The sequence below is a fragment of the Dermacentor albipictus genome, chromosome 8 (genome assembly GCF_038994185.2).
Source record: "Dermacentor albipictus isolate Rhodes 1998 colony chromosome 8, USDA_Dalb.pri_finalv2, whole genome shotgun sequence".
In the NCBI taxonomy this organism is placed as follows: Eukaryota; Metazoa; Arthropoda; class Arachnida; order Ixodida; family Ixodidae; genus Dermacentor; species Dermacentor albipictus.
In genome coordinates, this window is record NC_091828.1 from 91,655,479 (window position 1) to 91,671,348 (window position 15,870).

At 45.5% G+C, this 15,870-nt stretch overlaps 1 protein-coding gene across 5 annotated transcripts in view; it reads left to right on the plus strand.

Moving 5' to 3' along the window:
• dimm (basic helix-loop-helix family member dimmed) overlaps positions 1-15,870 on the plus strand; it is a 627,608-nt gene that overhangs the window by 370,491 nt on the left and 241,247 nt on the right. For all 5 annotated transcript variants that reach the window (XR_010567290.2, XM_070523699.1, XM_065443608.2 and 2 more), the window contains one exon: positions 9,825-9,902. The gene's annotated coding sequence lies outside the window, so the exon portion shown is untranslated. The remainder of the gene's footprint in view (positions 1-9,824; positions 9,903-15,870) is intronic.

Sequence of the window (15,870 nt, forward strand, 5' to 3'; positions counted from 1 at the left end):
GCGTTTGTTCCCTCACCCAATCTGCTCTTTTCTTATCGCTTAACGTTACACCCATCACTGTTCTTTCCATAGCTCGTTGCGTCGTCCTCAACTTAAGTAGAACCCTTTTCGTAAGCCTCCAGGTTTCTGCCCCGTACGTGAGTACTGGTAAGACACGGCTGTTATACACTTTTCTCTACTTACTTGCAAGTCATGAGGAGAGGTAGATGGAATGGTAGAGATGGGGTAGTGAGAAGAGGCAGAGAGAATGGGTAGAACCGGGGTAGTCGCGAAACGACTGAAGAGCCTTGTCACTCCTCGCTCGTAGTTCCCCTAATGAGGCGCAGGGTGGGAGAGGGAAAAGGTGACTTCATATAGGCACGGCAGCGGTTGCGGGCACACTGAAGGTTTCCATTATTTCTGAACTATAAACACCACGCGAATTTGTCAACGGACAACTGACGCAGGGTGTGCGGAAGCAAACTCGCATTAAATCACCGTAGGGTCGAGGAGACACTACGGAGGCGGACGCACGTAAAATCAACGCTTCAGTGCAGGCCGGGGTGGCTATGCGGTTGTAGCATTGCTAGGCATCGCCGTACGTTCCCCGCCGCGCCAGCCGCATTTCGACGGGAGAGAAATACGAAAATCTCTCGCGCACTTATATTTAGGTGCACGTGAACGAACACCAGGGTATCGGAATTAATCCGGAGTCAGCCACCACGGCGTGCCTCATGATCCGATTCTGATTTTGGCACGTCGAGACCCGTAAAATTGTGCCAACACTTCCAATCCAATCCAATCCCGTAATGCGATGTGTAATGTGAAGCAATGACGATGCTCAGTCCTCTCATATATTATTAACAATGGCGCACATATTATTCACAATGCCGCACAACAATGCCTCAAGCAAACACGCCTCCCTGTGTGTTCCGTGCATACTACGCAGACAAAGAGCAGTGAGGTGCGCAAGGAACATTTACCACCAATTCACTACTCTCGTATATTGCACTAAACACTGAAGAAATGAAACATTCGCTGTCAGCATCACTGATAATTATCGTCAATCAAACCGAACAGCGCAGAAAGCTTCGCTTACATCGATTCCCACGGTAAGTGGGATCCGCATATTTTTTTTCTGTTCCTGCAAAAATAATTATTTGAAAATGAAAACGCTTCTCAGGCATCGAAATCGTCGCAAGATGGTGCTGCCAGCGCCACTGCACTGTAAAATAATTTACACCCTAAAAAGTGAAAAAGGGTGTAAATGTGTCTATAACTCCCACCCTTGTGGTGTCAGTTATATAAATAACTCCCTAAGGATGTGAGTTATGGACACATTTACACCCTTTTTCACTTTTAAGGGTGTAAATTATCTTACAGTCTGCTCTATCTATGGCACCGGTGTTCCGTAAACTGCGATACCCTTACGCGCGGCAATTATGAAACGATGGGCGGTCTAACTCAGAGTGCTCGCTCCCCAGACAGGCTTCAGTGTTCGGAGGGGAAGCAAATGCTTTCCCCGTCGATGTAAGAGAACGAGTTAAAAACTCGACACCCTCAAGTAACCCACCCTCGTTTCCGTAAAAAAGCAGAAACGAGATACACGATACGTGGGAAGATTTACGCGACAGTTTGGACCCGTTGACAAGCTCCTATACAACTAACGAAATCCGATCCAATCCAATCCGATCAGTGCTGCGAAAATTGCAGGACTGCGGCAAATTACGGTCCGCTTCGTAGTACCTGCGCGTTCGTTCCGGGCACAGTTTCTGCATATTTCTCTCTTTCTTTGGGTTCAGGTGACATCCGAAACGACTGAAGCGAATATGGATTAATCTTTTTCTGCACTGGTATCGCAATCTCGTCAAAAAAAAGAAATAAAGAAACACACACACACACACCTCCGTTTCTCTTGTGTCAGCAAAACATATTTCAACGCAAGTATATTAAACAGAGCGAAGAGGATTCAGTTAAAAAAATCGCGCGTGGGCGTGGTCACTAGTGTTCTCCGGCCACAGCGGCCGACAGCGGCGTATTCACTTTTCGCTCGCCGCACGCCTGCGGTGTTTTATTTAAACAGTCGGGAAAACTTCGCGCGGCCCGTCGCTTCCGGCTTTGAGACCTTTCGAAAAATACGCCTGATTCAATGCGACAGAGCGGGGCCTGCTGCTGCCTCAAAGTTTGAAAGGGAAGACAAAAAACAAGGGGGAATTGATAATGACTCGTAGACATATAGGGACGCCCGGATCCGAGCAAATTACGATCTCTCGAAACAGTCGATGTGCACACATTTAGACTCGCGCTTCCATCACACCCACGCATTTGCTGTATGCTATCATCTTTCCGCTCCATCCCTCTCCTCTGTTCTAGCAGCTGCATCTGCTGCGCAGATTTGTTTTTTTTTTTGTTAACGAATGTTAACGAAAAAAACGAATGTTTACGCCGACCACAGCAAGTAAGCTGCGGGAGAATCAAGCGTGATTTTTGCAGCGTTTGCTGTACGACGAGCGAAATAAGAAAAATATTTTTTGTTGCGTTATTATTTTCCTTCTGATTACACGCTACTCCTTAACGGACGAAAGAGATCTGAAAGAAAAAAAGAAAAGAAAGAAAAAAGGAACGACGTAAAATATTTCGCCCCAAATCTGTCATCTCCTGCGTGAAGGCCAATGTGCGAGGCGACAATGCGTGTATAATGTAATCAAATTTGGGGCCGGCCACAAGCGTATATATCTGCTTGCTCCGTCCCCCTCGCCCCTCTGCATCCTTTCGAGACCGACGGTGTATAATTTCATCGTTATACGCGCAGCCATTCGCCCGCAGTGTTAATGAAACCAGCGAAAAGAACAAAACCTATAGCGATAAGATACGAGGAAAAAGACGAACGCTTCGGAGAAACGAGAAAGCGAAATCAACGAAGGACAAAAAAAAAGTGAAGATAACTAAAATGGCGGACTGTAGCGAGCGATGAGAAGTAGGCAAGGAAAGGCGAGGGAGGTGCCAAAATGAGAGGGGGAAGAGGTCTCCGGCGGCGGAGTGATTATGGAGAAGACGTCGGCAGCGTCATCTCGCGGTAGGCGACGGCGCGTGAAAATGATTAGGCGTCCGTGACCGAGGCGCCCGAGTAGATCGCGGTTGGTTTGTTCGCCAATCTAATTACGGCTATTCACTGGCTCGCGGGCCCGCTACGCCGTGACTGTGTATATGGGTGGGATCCCGAAAGGGCCGGCTATCCGTGCCTGTGTGTTGGCTGAGTGAGGCCTTATTTGCCGCCCAAGCGCCGCGCTATCCTGATATCGTGACGTCACTGGTGTTTTCGAACGTTCCCATTGGTCGGTTTTACGGTCGCGCACTCTGCGCGATGGGGTTTGTGGTTTGCAGGGAAGACGAGATTCTTCTTTTTTTTTGTCATTGGGGTGGTTGTTTAACGAGTCTTTCCCTTTCTTGAGGAGGCGTGTGTGGATAAATGGGGCTGGTTCAACTCTTTGAATTCGCATTGGAGTGCTTTCTATTTAAGGCCGGCTGGATTCGTAGGGTTACCATTGGGTGAGCGTCAGCACTTGGAGGTACCGGGCACTGGTAGTTTCAGTACTGCTCGAGTACCTCTAGTACCTCTGGTAGCCGCCACTGACGTTACTTTCAAAAGTGGCGCCTTCTGTCGGGACCCCATTTATCGCTGTCTTTTTCTCCAGCCCGATGACAGTGTAGGGTGCGCGGAAGAGTACATTACACGTTCCTTTTGTCTAAGGCGTGGTGGTATCTTGTCGTCCTCGTTTGTGCTCTTTCTTCCGTTCTAACCTTCTTTTCCTTTTTTTTTCTGTTTTGCTGGTACACTTACTTTTGTCATGCTAGCAGTTTGGCATGCTTTAGAGGTGTACATTTGCATTATCTAGCATCATTCTAGCCCTGCGCAACTAACAGCATACCTATCAGTTCTCCCGGATTTTTCACAATATTTACGAATTTGGGCTTCTTCTACGATTTTACGAATGTTCCGCTTCGAACTTAGGAAAAACTCCGTTCGTGTAAATTTTTTGCTCTTCCGCTTCGAAGATATTCTCGGAAATATTCACACTTACGGAGGACAACGGAGGTATACTTGCTTCGTGCAGGTTTAGTAAGACGAGTTTCTAACCAAGTAAAAATCCCCAGCACCAAAAGTCGCTGCAATAGTCACTGTTATCCCAAAGATGATTGGCTACTTGTCTGTTTAAGGCTGCCCAAAGCTTTTTGCGTATTGTGCACTGCCTCTAAGGTCAACCGCTGAATTTGAATACCTATGTGCCCACGAAAGGAGCGCGGCCTGGTCAAACTAAAGAACAAAAGCAGCCCAAATAGCCCTCCCTCCCACCCCCTAATGTGTCGTGTCTTTTAGTACAGGGTAGCCAACCGGAGATAATCTCTGGTTAACCTCCCTGTCTTTCCTTTGCCTTTCTCTCTCTCTCTCTCTGTGTGGATTTTACTAATTTTACACTTCACAAGTTGGCAGGCTTGCAGCAGCAGACGTTTTTTGCCCTGGAATACCAGATGTCGCTCAAAGGCGCTGAATGGAATTGGAACTGTTGTAAATTTTCTTCGTTTCACACGTTTGATCATCGTGCAAGAAGAGAGAAATAAATTAGTGGAGGATCCAGTGACACCGCGTCGGCTCACCTACCAAAAATTTAAGCACCCACCCCTTTTGCAGCCAGTCTTTACTGTCTAAATTGTGCCTCGTCGAAGCGGCGGCCGGAGGGTCGTAAATAAATGGCGGACTCGATCGTCCCGCTGCCATAACGCATTCGTTGGGACCCTACGTAGCTGCCTCGTCTTTCTTTATTCTTTTTCTTTTCTTAAATATCTTTATTGCTTCCGATTCGCAGTATACTTGACGACTGAATGCCACTTTAGGACGCGATTAGCCTTCTTTTTTCACTCGCTCTAAGTCTGAGAAGCTGCTCGGGACCATCTTTGCAAGGCGACAAAACGTGGCTACAAAAAAAAAAAAAACTGAAAACCGCGCGCATGCGGAAGTAATATTTCCCTACGTTTTACGGGGTTGGTGTACTGGTTGAGCTTGGTGCCATTTCACGCCATCCAATTTGGCGTGACAGAACCGCGCCGTAGAACAGAATTCCGCTCCCTAAATTTCGTTTCTATTTTTTTTGCCAACATCCGTTCAGTGTAATTGCCTTAAGAGCCATAAACGTTTCACTCCTTTATGTGCGCGCCCGTCACATTCCCTGGTTGTTTTTGTTGCTCCGAAGGATTTCTCGGCTATTGGTGTTCTTCAGCAATGGAATACTTTGAGGAGTAGCAGCTGCATGCTGGCTTCTAAAAATATTGAAATTCTTATTTTGTCTTGCACGTGATATTTCATACTTGGACAAATGATAAAGCCGGCAGTAGCAGTTGTAAACTTACATATAAATATAATTGCAGCCATATATATATATATATATATATATATATATATATATATATATATATATATCCAGCCCGCTTAAGCACAACTGCTTCTGACCGCGGTTACGCAGTAAACTCACTAGTGCAGAACTTATGTCCTAACAAAGCATTGGCATCAGTAAACGACGCGTTACAACGTATATAATGCTGGTCATCAAACTGCATTGTACAAATTCGTGAAAAGCACGAATAGTAACAAAAAAAAAAACTCATGCCAAAGCACTTGTGAGGATGGGGCATATGTCTCATTCGTTGGCTAAAACACACCACTTTGTGAACCGTTTGGCTGTCAAGCAAGAAGAGCGGGAGAAAGAACAGTAATTTTTTTTTTCGAGATTTCTTGAATATCTTAGAAAGCCACTTATTCGGTTTCTCGAATTGGCCTCAGTTATCGCGCTGGTTTGCAGGGTAAAGACTCGAGACGACGAAGCCCAAAAGTGCAACGTCGCTAACTCATCGGAAAGTAGTAACTTCACACATTGTGTAGATATGAAAGGAAACAGTAATATATCGTCGCACCTTCTGTGGGAGCGTAGACCCAGACTTGCTCTGAGTAACTTGCTACGAGTAACATCGCGAAAACACATTCAGTCACATTGCAGATAACCTATAGACGTTTGTTTCGTGACGGCCATTAGCGGTCCACAGACAGCCGTAGACTTACAACGTTACGCTTTCTGTAGAACGATTTCTGTATTCTGTCAGGGAGAAAAAACCCGCTGGGAAAGTCTAGGACTACAACGTACCAAAGGGAATAGACTTATCCCACTTTGTATATATAGAGTAAGATACAGGATATATCTAAAGGACAACTCTCATAACAACGGAAGAACGTCTACAAGAAGTCTCCAGCGCGTCTACATACTTCTTGAATTCATTCTAATTGATCAGTTCTCCGATCGAAGAAATAGGTCCATTACGCTTTATTCACTGCAGTGCGGAAACGCGTCCGATTTACGATCCTCACTAATGGCTTAGCCGTTCCCTTTCGTATTTGTGCCCACTGTACATATGTCGCGCCATTGGAGTTCTGTGACACTCGTCACGGATACACAGCACGGATGGAAATCATACAGCTACACAACACGCTATCAAAGTCAGAAATGTTTTTCTTTTTTTTCCTTATTGCTGCTCACTTTATTGCTTCTCACGCCACGTGTGACCCTGTTTTACAGTTCAGCAAGGGAACGCGTGATTGACGGCATGTCATGCAGAGGAGGCCTGGTCGACAGATAGCTTGAGCCAGACGGCACAATGGCGTATTTTCTTTTTCTTTCATTGTATTCCTGATAATTGAGGCGACGTAAACTGCAGCCTCACATTTAGTGCAAATATTTCTCGATTATTCTTTCTCCTTTTTTTATTATTTTTGCGCACGGTCCTCAATTAGCAACAGTGTCGCTTCGTACGTGGACTAGCCAGATTCATTTTTCCTTCTGCGTTGACGTGTGCTGTTTTGTCAAATGAACTGATGGACTTGTGAGATTTAAGAGAAAGCTTTATTTCCGAAAGCTGCTATACAGATACGTGAAAACGGATTACCTGTTATTCGCAGCATCTGCTGTATTGAAGTTGTTTGGCTATTTTGTGCTGAAACGAAGAAGTTAACATCTAGCCATTCTTAGGAGCAGATTTTTGTTTAGGCTCATCAACTAAAAAAGAAGGTTTAAAGCAAAGCGATAGTGGGGCGCATACACCACTTCTGAAGTACGTGTGCAACTAATTTGTGAGTATAGGACTATTGCAAAACCTGACATAGATATTATACCAACTTGACGTACGCCCTAGGTTAAATTTGGCCCCTTAAGACGCTCTAAATAGTACAGTTTATAACGGCAATATCTGTTTTTAGTGCACCTTTTCGAATTGGTAAACATCCTGCTTTAGTGTGCGTCATTTCTTTTAGTTTTCAATTTACTGCATTCTTTCTAAAAAGTATGCGTCGTTACGTATAAATTCTGCTTCCGGCAGTCAGTAGAATTCCACATTGTTGTCTTAAGTGTAACAAAGTTCAATCAGATCAGTTCAAACATTGGAAAAATGTGGATATGGCTGACGTGCGAGAAGCCGGTCACTTGGTAGAGGTAGAAATGAAATTAGAGAGTTTAGAAGAGCGTGCATATATACATACATATATATTATGTGCTTCTATTAACAAACGGGTAATCTAATTTTTGTTTCTTGCTATTATCGCGCCCTGGTCGAGCCTAGGTTGGTTTGCATTCGCAATCTGCAGCGAATGACTCACCAGTCACCTGCCTTATTTCTAACACATTTGCACATTTTGCGTGTATTGCACTTTAACATTTTAACATATTGGCGAGGCTCGACCAGTGCACTATAATAGCATGCAGCTAAAATGGGATGACCCGTTTGATAATCGAAGCACGCAACATCTCTAAATTAGAAGATAGGTGCATCATGCAGTCGGGCGCCAATTTCACTGTCAGAAAAAAAGCGATAGCTTTTATTTCTGAGTGGCTGCACAGGTGTGTGCAGTGGCTCAAAGCAAGTCAGAATAGTTTGCACAAGCCCTGTGTTGTAGCAAGTGCATAAAAGAGTCACGATCTTTCCGAAATAAAATTGTTGTAACTTTCGTTGTTGTAACTTTGTGCCTCGTGTGTCCCATCGCTGTTTTTTGTGTCCCTGTCCTTTATGTGCAACACTGTATATATATATATATATATATATATATATATATATATATATATTTGTTAGTGGTGACGCTGGCTAACACTCCCAGGATTAGCTCCAGCAGTAGCACGTAAATACCTCGAAAGTAGATGGGAGAACGGCGCCGCGGTAGTTCAATTAGTAGAGCATCGCAAGCGTAATGCAAAGAAGTGGGATGGTTCCCCGCCTGCGGCAAGTTGCTTTTCATCCACTTTCGTTTCCATTAATTTATCATTTCTTTAATGCAGTTAGTAAGCACAAGTAATTTGGACCGTGGACCAATGGATCATGTGGGTCAATTGCTTGTAACACGTGCCCTCGGCACAGCAGCGTCAGCGCTGCATCAGATGCTGTAGCGACCGCTCTGTTTTAGCAACGTTACCCTGCGTAAAATTCTCTCACACCGTCTATACAAAATCCACAGACATTGCTTCTTTTTCTTTTACTGCGAGGTGTGTAGATTGTCCTTGTATTGGAAGTACATTAAGAGACACCGTTAAAAAAATTAAATTATGGGGTTTTACGTGCCAAAACCGCTTCCTGATTATGAAGCACGCCGTAGTGGAGGACTCCGGAAATTTTGACCACCTGGGTTTCTTTAACGTGCACATAAATCTAAGTACACGGGTGCTTTCGTCTGCATCAAAATGCAGCCGCCTTGGCCGGGATTCGATCCCGCGACCTCCTGCTCAGCAGCCCAACACCATAGCCACTGAGCAACCACGGCGGGTATTAAGAGACCGTTAATCTGGCAGACAGCCTTAAAGCAAGAAATTCACAGGATCTCTTATGTTATCCCTAAGACGACTTGAAAGCGAAAGCCGAAGTGCCGTTGCATTAAGGATGGACACGCGACGTACACATCCCCCTTAATTCGCTTACTCATGGCGCTTAATTCGATTTCATTTTGCTTGCTTACGGGAGTATGAACCATTGACGATGATGACAGTGTTAGTAGTATCTTTCGTGTCATCGGCGCGTTTTCGCTCGAGGACTTTGAAGGTCAACTGAACTATGAGACATATAAGGCTTTCGCCTTAACAAACCGGAGCGTAAACAAGGCGGTCACAAGAAAGGTCAAAGGGCGAACGCTACGGTTATCGCTGAAAGTGCGAGCCGATTAGACCGAAAACGAGGCCCGCTCTGTATGAGCACCCGTATAGACGCGTCACCCTGCACTTCTTGTCGACTATACTTTATGTGCTTGTGAACGATGACCCAGTCGGAAGTCTATGCACTGTAAACATAGTGTGCACACTTTAAGGCTTATCTTGTCCCCAAACAACATTCATCTAGTTTGCGTGCCTTTCCTATTTTGAGCGCTGTGCCCCTGTTACCTCCAGGTCACGACCGGCATGTGAGTTGTCGGCGTGACATGGCATTCTGGACAGGAAAATAGCCAGTGCTGAGTTTTCAAGAAACGAAGTGCAAGCAAGGCCGATGGTGATCATCGTATTGGGGGACGAAATACGCCCCACATGGTGTAAATTTTTTTAGAGTGTGTCCGCGTTTGTCTACTAAAAAGTATACTGTAAATGCTGTAGATGCTGCAAGCGAAGTTCACTTGAAGTGAAAGATGCGAACAAGATTTCTGTAGGCAATAATACACGGACTTTCTAAATATTGCTTTATTTTAGTCCGGGTACTTCCTCTGGGTTGCCTTTTCTGCAGTGATTCTATTTTGGCGACCGTTCATCTAAATTGAGCCCTTCCTGTTCTTTCAGGCTACTTGCGACTTCGAGTAAATCGACTGCACCGTACTTGTGAGCAGGTTCAAGCGAGAAAAGCAGACATCCCACGAGGTGAGTCGTTGGATCACTCCGTAATTACAACAGCCGAATGCTAAAGCTGGCCGACGATGAACTAAAGTTGCAGTGGGAGCTATTTGCCGCACTAATACGGCGGGAGATTACGACGACGGTGCTGTGGCAAAAATAAGCACTCCCAGAAACGCCAGTGAGATTAAAGTGCCCCAAAGCGATCCAGTTACCAAGGCAGAAGGCGTTCGCGCAAACTTTCGGTCACTTTCCGTTCTACACTCTAAAACAAAATGGCACCTTTTGGGTTGCATCTTGCGGCACAACAATAAACGTCGTCTGTCTTGTCCGCATTTCCTTTCTTTAACGCTGAGAGCCCGCTACTTCCCAGTAACGAACGGCATGCGCGTTATCAGCATGACAGAGCATTCCCGACAGGACAGTAGCGGGCGCGGCGGTTTCAAGAAAGGAGACGCAAGCAAAGCAGATGATGATTACTGTTGCGTGGCAGATATACACCCCAAAGGGTGTATATGTATATCTTAGGGGTGTATATGTATATCTTCGAGGTGTATACACCCCAAAGGGTGTATATCTACCAAAAAGGTGTATATCTGCCAAAGGCTGTATATCTATGCACCCAAAGGGTGTATATTTATTTGTCTGAGAGTGTGCCGCATTACATCTGCATGACCGAGCAGCTTGCAGAGTTGAAGCCTTAGGATTGTATGAAATAATGAACGGTTCAGTATTAATGCCGGCGTGGATGTCTGACACCGCAAAAACCAACGTATTACCTTTAGTACGCGGAATTTGGTAGATCAAAATTCTTATTATTCTCTAGAAATTTAGCGCAAGGGCCACAGCAGCGTTTTTTATGCGCTGAAAAGAGTTCTTATTTGTCGGTAGTTCAGCAAGCCAATTACTGTTTCATTAATTAACATACTAATAAATTTTTTGCCGGACTGTACATTTTAGAACCGAAACTTGGCCTAAACATCTTATTTTAATTTTACTTGATGTAGAACCACATTTGTTCTTTGTGGGGACATGAACAGCCGTGCGTTTTCTTCGCTTTGTTCTTCATGCCAGTAGGTAGGGGCATCAAACACATTTTTTCGGTCGTGCCCATGCTATTGTACTGTACAGAGACACTGTTAAAGAGCTTGCAGGACCAGGGCCTAGCTTTTCACGCGCGTGTTTACATATCCCGGTGTATTCGGAGAGATCCATCATGCCGCTTGACAATCATTTCATGACAGTCAATTGTATTTCAACTGAAACTCTACTGAATGCAACGAAAAATCAATGATAACTCCCATGACAATTTCTGCGAGGTGCCACCCGCAAGAATGTTCCACGTCTTGTGTTCATCAGTGACGCTGGTTCTGAAGGAGTCTGGCGACGTGCTTAATGTGATATCGCGAAGGACATTCAGGTGGAACAGTTGCCACCCTTGATGGTCGTGGAGCCTAACTTGACTATAGACAGACGTCACCTACATCAGTTCGCAACTGCGCGACGAGATAGTGGACGTACTGGAATAAAGTTAGGCTCCGCCGCACTGGACGAGTCGCGTTAGACGTACGGGCCCAGCGCGTAAATATAACTGCACCTTATATTTTGCTGCCGGCGTACATTTCATTTATATTTTTTTACTGGAGCATTTTGACAACGCTCACGACGTGTGTGTCGTCCTGCGATGAGCGTAGCCTAATACTGCAAACGGCGCGGGCACTCCACTGTAATAACTTTTAAAACTTTCGGACGGCTTTTAAAACGGGCAGCTCTACATTTTGACGTTCCCGCAGCGAAGTGCACGCGCTTGCAAAAGAACAGAAGAAAAAAATATAGCATTATGTCAGTTTAGGTTGGATGTTTCCATTTCGTCTTTGTTGGCGGGCTGCGAGACGGAAAGTGAAATTGCCAAAGCGTTCAAGCCTATAGCTCCCTCCTCCTATTTAAAGACAAGCAGTTACCTTTTCATTCACTATTAACAAAAAGAAATGCTTTAGATCTGCTTTGCTCATTGATTATAGCGGGCGCTCAGCAGTAAGTGTTTCGTTGAATATTTTCTTACTTTTCGTCAGTCGCTTGCCGAAGAAAGAAGCGAGCTAGGTTAGCCGGAGTAATGCAAGACCGCTTTTGTGCGAAGCTTGCATATATATGCTTCGTCGACGGAACAAGGCCCCCATCTATATACAAGGTGCTTTCCACACCGCCCAAGCCTTTTTCTAATTTTTTTTCTTGCTCGGTAGATGCTGCAGGCGTTAGGGGATAATTTTCTGTTAGAGCACTCGTGTGCTGTGAAAATCCGTCTGCGTATATTAAACGTAACATGCCTGCGTGCCAGTCTCTCTCTCTTTTTTTTTCTTTTCTCACCTATCCACGGATGATGTTGAGTAAGTCCTCGGGCCAGGTTCATAAATTGATTTCGCTTCAATATCGAGCGTCTGCGGAACCTGACGCAATTTTTTGTTTTTTTTTTCGCGATGTGATAGGATACAATTTATGCGGCGCCTACAACCCCTCTCCTTAAATGTGTGCAGCGTTGCGGAGGTTACCGGGAGTCTTGAGGCACGCTCTGGTGCATCAGAACAACGGAGTGCCGAGAATGCATATCCTCGTGCATCGGGAGAGGGAATGTAGTATTTTCTGTGCATATACTGCAGACTAACCAAATACCGTTCTGTTGCTTTCTTTGCTTCTGTCTGCATACTTCAATAAGGCACAGTTCTTTGAACGCAGCGTTTTACGGTCTTGTGGAGAAAAATGAACTCGTAACCCTCTAAAAGCTTCACATTTAAAGCTAACAGCGTGGCGAAGGCGAGCGAGACCGAGCACAATGGCTGCCCATCAACTGGAAAATTATTGCGAGAAAGGGTTCAATGAACGCATCCTAGTGCGCATGCTCCTGCAAGGCAACAAAGTGGACTTCAGAATTGAGCAAGTGCGCATGGAACCGATCGACAAATACATACGCGTTGCTCAGTGGCTATGGTGTTGGGCTGCTGAGCGCGAGGTCGCGGGATCGAATCCCGGCCACGGCGGCCGCATTTCGATGGGGGCGAAATCCGGAAACACCCGTGTGCTTAGATTTAGGTGCACGTTAAAGAACCCCAAGGGGTCAAAATTTCCGGAGTCATCCACTACGGCGTGCCTCATAATCAGAAAGTGGTTTTGGCACGTAAAACCCCAAATATTATTAAATACATACGCCGTAAACGCGCATCCTAAACCTTGCTGCCCAATGTACTTCCAGCTGATAGTGAGCGCCTGCGTTGTGTGGCTCGCTGTCGTCTTTGCAGCACCGTAGGTTTTAACCGTGAACCAATGCAAGCTTGCCCAGATTTGTCGCCTCATCGGTACGTTTGTTCACTACGTTTGAGGAAATTTCGTAGGGACCCAAAAGAAGATAATCAATCCAGCTAGGCTCGGTAAATTGCACTTTCGCAGCAGGCCCTTAACCGCTTTTACCAATCTTGAAACTTCTGCCGTGCAAGAAACCAACGCGGACGCAAAGGACACCCGCTGGCGCCATCCGCTGCTATTTCACGCGTCAGCTCCCTGTGGCATCGTACATTAGTGGCTATGTCCACCCCAGAATTACTTAGCGTTTCGCTAATTGAAAAGTGTTAAGAGTAGTATTCTTTAGCAGACAAATAAAGAGAGAGCCTGAAATTTTGCAAACACATTTTTATTTAAATTAAATTGTGTGGTTTTACGTGGCAAAACCACGATGTGATTACCAAGCACGCCATAGTGGGAGACTCTGGATTAATTTCGGCCACCTGGGATTCTTTAACGTGCACTCAGAGCAAGGTACACGGCCGTTTGGACCCCACGCTACGGCTACAACTGCGATCTAGCCTTTCCCGCGGCGAAGCAACCTTGTTGTGTCGCTTGTGGTTGGGAGTGGCGTTCACGAACGCATACTCCTACCGTATGGGAATGGCCGAGAGCCCGATGTGCGACTCCTGTGGGTGCGAGGAGACCATCGAGCACCTATTGTGTACCTGCCCTCGCTACGATGTCCAACGCCTCCCTCTGCGGGCAACTTTACGCAGACTAGACTCGAGACCGTTCACCGAGTCAAAGATAATCGGACCGTGGCCACATCCGTCACTGGCTCGAAAAGCGATTCGTGCACTAGTGTGGTACTTGAAGTGCACGGGCTTAAGAGACCGCTTATAGTGTCATTGTGTATGGTGTCCCTCCCACACATACTCAGTGCTTACTCTCTCCCTTTCTTCCTCTTTTCTATTCCCCCTTCCCCCACCCCCAGTGTAGGGTAGCAAACCGGATGCTGTTCTGGTTGACCTACCTGCCTTTCCTACCCTTGCTTTCTCTCTCTCTCTCGCCTCCATCGAAATGCGGCTGTCGTGTCGGTGATCTGATATCGCGCCCTCGGGCTTACACTCTAAAACAAAAATTACACCCTTTGGGTTGTATCTTGCCACACAACAATGAACGTCATCTGTCTTGCCCACATTTCCTTCTTTTAACGCTGCGAGCCCGGTACTTTCCAGTAAAGAAAGACATGCGCGTTATCATCATGACATAGCATTGCAGACAGGAAAGTAGCGGGCGCGGCGTTTTCAAGAAAGGAAACGCAAGAAAGGCAGATGACGATTATTGTTGTGTGGCAGATACACACCCCAAAGGGTGTACCTTCGTCAGATAGTGTACACCCTGAAAACAGTTGCACCCCTTGGGGTGCATATTTGCCACGCAATAATAATCGTCATCTGTCTTGTCCGCATTTCCTTTCTTTAACGAGGCGAGCCCGGTACTTTCCAGTAACGAACGGCATGCGCGTTATCAGCATGACATAGCATTCCCGACAGGAAAGTAATGAGCGCAGCGTTTTCAAGAAAGGAAATGCGGGCACGACAGATGACGATTATCGTTGTGTGGCAAATATACTCTGCAAAAGGTGTAAACTTTTTTAAAGTGCATTCGTAGCGCAACGTAGAAGCCGTGACGCTACCACGATGGATCACAGTTTTAGTGCGTGAAGCTCCCAAGGTTGCACGGAAATACACCTACCCAGTGGATTCACAAACTAGCCTCGACTCTTCCTTGAACTCTTCCTTGAAGCTCTTCCTTGAACCCATGGATGAATGGTTGGATATGGACGAATGCGGATAGATACTATATAGGCGTCCTCTTTGAAATGGGGTGGTGCAGCCGATGACACTAAGTTCGTCGCTTTCACCTTTCTTTTACGTTCCTCGTCGGCGCCTGAACACCTACGGCTCGTGTGAACAGGTTATCGAACCTGATTTATGGCCTAACATTGACATATATATATATATATATATATATATATATATATATATATATATATATATATATATATATATATATGTCAATGTATATGTCAATATATGTCATTTACATACAAATATATATACTTGTGTGTGTGTGTGTTCAGTGTTTTGCGCCACCAATACTCCAGCCGTATTTTACTATTCTCCACCGCAGTTCTCATTCGCCTTTACGCTATTATCCTTAAAGACCCGTGCTTCGAACAGGGTTACTGTGCTTCCTCACTGACATCTGGATGGATAGTTATATAGACTAATGAATTAAGCTATATCATTTTAGTCTATCTCCCCAGGTTACGCATGTACACTCGTCAGTGCCCATTCTTATCCTCCGACACCGTGTTCTCAGACGTCCTGATATGGCTTCGACAAACTGTAGTCACTGCTCTTTGAATTATCGTGAAATGTTTCTATTCCGATTTGACCCTTTGCTGTTTGATATAGTTCCATCACTTTCTTCTCCGAGTGGAGCACAGCAACATTCACCTGTACAGAAGCAGACACTGTGCTTCAAAAATTGTCTTCGGCGATGGCTATGACGATGAGTGGATTGAGAAAGGACCCTTTGCTCCATTGCGTTGACAGAGATGAATTGCGTTCATTTAGCCTCAGTTAGAATTTATACTTAAAGTGCGATTAACGCCTTTCCGCTTGCTTCTTGAATCGCCGCCGTCTGCTCGCCG